Source organism: Nicotiana tabacum, chromosome 19 (assembly GCF_000715075.1).
Source record: "Nicotiana tabacum cultivar K326 chromosome 19, ASM71507v2, whole genome shotgun sequence".
NCBI lineage: Eukaryota > Viridiplantae > Streptophyta > Magnoliopsida > Solanales > Solanaceae > Nicotiana > Nicotiana tabacum.
This window is the reverse complement of record NC_134098.1, coordinates 82,639,609-82,646,246: the sequence shown is the minus strand read 5'-3', so window position 1 is coordinate 82,646,246 and position 6,638 is coordinate 82,639,609. Positions and strand designations below refer to the sequence as shown.

Below are 6,638 nucleotides of genomic sequence, written 5' to 3'. Positions count from 1 at the left end.
CACTGGTTAGGAGATAAGAACAATTATTCTTCCCAGAATAGGAAGAATTTCATTGGTTTAAGGCCACATTATATAGAAAAATGTATAGCAGGATTTAGGTGTACATTATTTCTCCATGTTAAACCTTGAGGAATAATTATTTTTTTCATGTTAGCATATTCAGTTCAGAACAAAAATCATTAAACTGAAACTTTGAAAAGTTCAGAGGATTTTTGATTGATTAAAATTTAATGACTGCTTCTTGCTAGACCAGACTCAAGTTCCAATTGAAGTCCTGCACCTGTCTTACTCATAGAAAACTAGTATTTCAGCAATTTTGCAGCATCTTGTTATGATTGATAATTGAGAAATTGATTAATATAGAGAAGTGCCAAACAATTTATGATTATCCCTCTTAATCATAAATTTATGGTGACTCGGCACTTACTTGTGGTGGCGACTAAAGAGGTTTGCCACAGAACACCGTCGCTGAAACCCTTGTTTCCTGTCGTATTTCTTATCGGTTAATGAATTTGGAGAAATATTCTAGTTTTATCCAATTCTCTATTATTTCCAATAGAAATAGTCTAGCTTTATCGCTAATTTAACCATTTTATAAATACTCACCTGCAGCACTAGTTGGAAGCATAAGACTAAGTTTGGTCAAAAGAACCAACCTGTATGTTGAGTCATCGCTTTAGCACTATATATGATCAGATTTTGTCTAAATTTCTCAGGATATATATGCCATCATAGATTCGAAATTTCATGAATGATGATCAGTCATTGGAATGCTGACTACAACTTGTTGATTTAACATCAATAAATGGATCCATGTGATCTCTAACTAAACCATTTTCAAGATGATGTTTCTTGGATCTGTCCTTTGTTGTGAAAATCAGTCCGGACTTCTGCTTATAGACATAATTTCATTGTCTAAATAGTTTGATAATTAGTTGGAAGGCATAACCATGTGTTAGTTCATGTGCTATTGTCTTTAAACAGTGCCACACCAAAACTTAACTACCCAAGTTATCTTTAACTGGTGCCTATAGAAAATGCATATTCAATGCAAATCATTAGGATTCAACATCTTGTCATTGGCCTATATAAACACATACAATGAAGCCTCTACCACCACAGCTCTCAGCAATTTATCTTTCATTCATTATTTGGTCATCTACTATATTGAACTAAACGACTATGGCTATCCGTATGCCTCGTATAATCAAGAAGTCTTCTACAGCTGGAGACGTTCCGAAAGGTCATTTTGCAGTGTATGTTGGGGAGACGCAGAAGAAGAGATTTGTAATCCCTATATCATTCTTGAGCCAAACTTTATTTCATGAATTGCTTAGCCAAGCTGAGGAAGAATTTGGTTTCGATCATCCAATGGGTGGTCTCACAATTCCCTGTAGCGAGGATGTGTTCGTTGATCTTACTTCTCGTTTGAGGAACTGAAACGGAGACTCGCTTTCACAATTTTAAAGAAAAGTAAAGCAGGATTTGCACAGTCTGTAAAGTTTAGGTGTTAGAAAAAACAGTAGTTGATGTTAGAACGAGGAATGTTGCATCTGACTAGGTAGATTAGTTAACTTATCTCCTCAAAGCCTGATCATTATTCCATGTCAAAGAAACAAATGACTCTTTACTTTTTTCTACTTCAAAGATATTGAAGTGATGAATCTTTTCAATTAATTAATATTGGCTCCATTCAGTTACATTGGTATTTTCTCCTTATGGTTCCACATTTTCAAGTCTCACGGTTTGCTATCAATCAAGTGAAATACAACAATAAGTCTTTTTTCTTGTGGCTCAACTGCAGTATTTGAGAAGTAACAAATCTAACTGAATAATAAAAATAACTAGATAATGTGATAAAAGCTACTGTGCTTGCCCCACAGTTTCCTATTAACATGCGAAGCTCAAATGCAAAGAGCTTTGTTTTCCTAAAGATAATAATCCTGAATCAGTAGTTAATAATGCGCATAAGTTTTAAGAACAGATTCATGAAACCTGGTTCAGATTCATCTTCTTGAAAATGGTTTAGTATACCAAATGCTTTGTTTCATAAGTGGATGCGCATTGTTTCATAATCAACTTTTTTTAACACTAAGATTTTCTATTTATTTTTCAGCTTGGACCAGATTCAAATTCAAATTAATGTCCTGGACCAGTCTGCTCTCACAAAATTAGTATTTCAGCAATTTCTTAGCTTCTTGTTATGACTGGGAAATTGATTAACCAAAGAGAAGTATACCAAACAGGATTTATTATGCCTCTAAACAAAGATGCTTTCTCTTTCTAACTTCAAATTGAGCTTCTGCATTTTCATGTAAGGTTATATTAACTGAGGAATTAGTGGATATGGTGCAAGCATTTGAAAACTCCTTACGACAAAATTAAACTATTTAATTAAGATTATTGAAATTTCAGTATTCTGTGCTTGAAAATATTGAAAAACAAGGAAGTGCAAAGAGGATAGCCGGGTAAACTGGAAAGAATGCACATATTTGATCTTAGGTTATATATGAATTTAGATTCTCAATTCAAAAAAAGTGCTGTTCAAAGTCAACTCATCATTCTATTTATAAAATTTGATCAATTCAAGGTGTGCTGTGCCAAATGATTTTTCTTGACAAGTTTAAGCCAGCATGCTATTCTTGTGGATTAGTACCAGTCCATTATCATAATTGCTACACCGCTTTAGATATAAGCTTCTAATATTCTTCAGACATTTCTTCTCTTGGTTGTTTCCCACAAAGTTAGTGCTGAGGTCCACACTTGCTCAGCAGTGGCACAACTTAAGTAGACACTGGTTAGTTTTGCTCTTATTTGACCTTCTTATTGATAAATGAATCTGGAGAAATATTCTAACTTTATCCAATTCTCTATTATTTCAAGTAATAAACCATGCAAATTTTGCCATTTTATAAGTATTCAACTGCAGCACTAGTTGGAACCATAAGACTAGTTTTTGGTCATAAGAAGCAACTTCTACCCTGAGCCGTCGCTTTACCACTATGGATGATCAGATTTTGTCTAAAGTTTTTAGGATATGCCTTTATAGATTCGTATTTTATGATCATTCATTGGAATTCTGGCTACAACTTCTTGTGAAATTCAGTGGTCCCTAAGTGTACCATTTTCAAGAAGATGAGGTTACATGAATCTGTTCTTTGTTGTGAAATTCAGTGGGGCCTTCTGCTTTAGACTAATTCCAAAGTCTAAATAGTATGATAATGAGTTGGAAGGTAAAGCCATGTGATACTTCAGGTGCTATTGTCTTAAGTTGGTGCCCACATAAGGCCTATTCAATGCGAATTACTAGGATTCTACAACTTGTCATTGCCCTATCTATATAAACACATGAAAAGAAAGCCTATACCCCCACAGCACTCAGCAAAATTTGAAACCATTCAAATCTTTCCTCTGCTTTCAAGATCCTTACTAGTAACTATTATCTTCCCTATTTGCTCATCGATCTACTATATTGAACTAAACGACTATGGCTATCCGTATGCCTCGTATAATCAAGAAGTCTTCTGCAGCTGGAGACGTTCCAAAGGGACATTTTGCTGTTTATGTTGGAGAGAAGCAAAAGAAGAGATTTGTGATCCCATTATCATTCTTGAGTCAACCGGCATTTCAAGACTTGCTTAGCCAAGCTGAGGAAGAATTTGGCTTTGATCATCCAATGGGTGGTCTCACAATTCCCTGTAGCGAGGATGTGTTCGTTGATCTTACTTCTCGCTTGTGTAGGATCTGAGGCTTTTGCTTTCACAGTTTTGTAAAGAACTAACCTGGACTTCCAGTTTGTACATTAGAAGATTTAGGAAAAGACACCATTTATATGATATCACTGAAAATTAGATAGAGGGGGGCTACTGTTAGCTGCAACAGTAGATCCCAATTGAATGAAATTTTGTAAAGATTTAAGCATCATATTCTTTAGCAAATGAAGTCTGTTCAGATCCATCCTTTAGCCAATTGGTTTTTCAATGTTCTTGTTGGAGAAATTTCTTAATTACATGACTCCATTTACCCATAACATGAAAATTGGAGCTTCTGAAGAAGACACCTTATCTGTTGGGCATGGAAACAAAGAGAACTTTGTATCTGCAATAGAAATTTCATAACATCAATGAAGTAACAGTATTAGATCACATTCCATCAGACATTTTCCTTCTCCACTCTTCTTAAAACAAATCTTTGGCTTAGTTTACTATAATTCTGATCTGAAAAGTTTTAATCATCAGATCTAAAAGGATGGATTAGCACAACTGTACTTACTCTATGGTTCCCTAAAATTGTGGCTATCTAGAAGTAACTAATGTTGCTTGCTGCAAGTTATTGAATCCAAACCCATAACTATATGTGTTTTAAATACTTCAACAAAATATATTTTTGGCATATAAGTTTTTCCTCCAAAGTAAAGGGCAGCCCGATGCACTAAGCTCGCGCTATGCGCGGGGTTCGGGAAGGGTCGGACCACAAGGGTTTATTGTATGCAGCCTTACCCTGCATTTCTGTAAGTGGCTGTTTCCACGGCTTTTTCCTCCAAAGTATACTTCATAATAGAATTTTTGGTATATCCAATCAACTAAGAATTGTGATATTTTTAATAGATGTTATGAGAGTAGCCAAATGTTCTGGATTAGGTTCAGGACCAAGCTAGGAAGCAAGTGAAACATCCCACTTCCCTTTGTCCTATTGTTATGTTGTTATGGATATTCCATCTTGTCAATGACAAGAAATGTGTAGGTGTATATTTGGAAGTGAATAATCACAATTAGGTTACATCTCTTATTTGGAAATTAGATTGTGATGAATGCTATGTTCCAACTTCAGACAAAAGGTAGGGCCTGATGTATTGATCTTATATGGACTAAAGATATGAATACTTTGACAATTAGTTGGAAGGCAAAACCATGTTACTTCAGATGCTATTGTTTTGAAGTATTCCACATCTGGAGATGTTCCCAAGGGATATTTTGTTGTATATATTGGGGAAGAGCAGAAGAAGAGATTTGTGATCCCCATATCATTCTTGAGCCAACTTTTATTTCAAGAATTGCTCTGTCAAGCTGAGGAAGAATTTGGTTTCGATCATCCAATGGGTGGTATCACAATTCCCTGCACTGAGGATGTCTTCGTCGACCTCACTTCTCGTTTAAGGAACTGATAAAGAAATTTGCTTTCACAATTTGTAGAGTAGCAAAGCAGGATACATTCTGTACAAAGAAAACAATTTTTGATGCTAGAATGAGGAGAATTACCACTATCTGACTAGGTAGATTAGTGAACTTTAGCTCCAAAAAGACCGACTGTTACTCCATGTCAGTAATGACTTGTTTTTTTTTTTCTACTTCAAAGAAATTGAAGTATTGAACCTTTTTTAATTGATGGTTCCATTTTGTAGTATCGAAATATTCTCTCCTTATGTTTCCATAATTCATCGCATAGAATACTTGTGCTCAAGCCTCATGTGTTAACCATTTATGAGCCAGAATTAAGCCTAAAGTGGCCGAAATCTGTACTTTTTCATGTTAGACAAAGGATGAATAGAATCGAACTGTTATATGCAACTACGCTGCTGTTAACATTCTCTGGCGTCTCCAGCTCAACATGTACAAGGGCTGCAGCTTTTGGGAACCAAGAACACCAACTAAATGCAATAGAAAAACTAAACGACGTGAAGAAATTCATGTTACAAAGATACTTCATCCGTGTTGATGCATTGGAATTTAGAGTGGATTCTTCGAAATACGATTAAAATTAGCAAAATGCTGCACGGACGCTGCTGGATAATTATGCACACGTTGTATCAGAAAGTTCCTGCAGATGAGTCCATGTACGTAACTGGAGATAAAAGTTACATGTTTGGACTATGTCTTCCTAATAAATTGTATAGAAGAAAGGTGATATAGCTATTTTTTCCTACAAAATCCCAAACAATTAATTAATAAATTTACTTTAGAATCTCCTGGCAAACTGCAACACAAGTTAACAGTGCCCGCACTCCAAGCTGTCAGCATTAATTTGTCTAGCATTTTTGAGACCTCCACTCATAAATTTTATCCAAGAGTTTAGATTAGCCACATTTATTGGATTAAGTTCAGGGCCATGTTTGGAAGCACCTGCAGGAACATCCCACTTCCTTTTGTTCTTTTGGTATGTGGTGATGAATAAATCCATATTTTTTGAAAAATAAATGCTTACTAGAACATACTAAGTTAAAGGTAGGGCCTATTGTCTTGAACCAATGTGACTTAGAGTCATCAATACTTTGGCAATGAGTTGAAAGGCAAAACCATGTTACTTCAGTTGCTATTGTCTTCAGTTGGTACCCACAGAATTAACTCTTCACCACTGATTAACAGGATTCTCTTAGTTGCCATTGTCCTATATAAACACTTTCAAGAAGGTGTCTACCACCACAACTCTCAGCAAAACTTAAACGTAGTCAAAACTTTCTCTGCTTTTGAGGTCTTTAGTAGTTCAATTTTTTCTTCCTTAGTCTATACTAAAGCCAAAATAATCATGGCTATTCGCATGCCTCGTATAATCAAGAAGTATTCCACAAATGGAGACGTTCCAAAAGGCCACTTTGCTGTGTACATCGGGGAGAAGCAGAAGAAGAGATTTGTGATCCCTAT

At 35.4% G+C, this 6,638-nt stretch overlaps 1 pseudogene; it reads left to right on the top strand.

Moving 5' to 3' along the window:
- Positions 1–1,033: 1,033 nt before the first annotated feature.
- LOC107763329 (uncharacterized) lies at positions 1,034–3,955 on the top strand (annotated as a pseudogene).
- Positions 3,956–6,638: the final 2,683 nt, after the last annotated feature.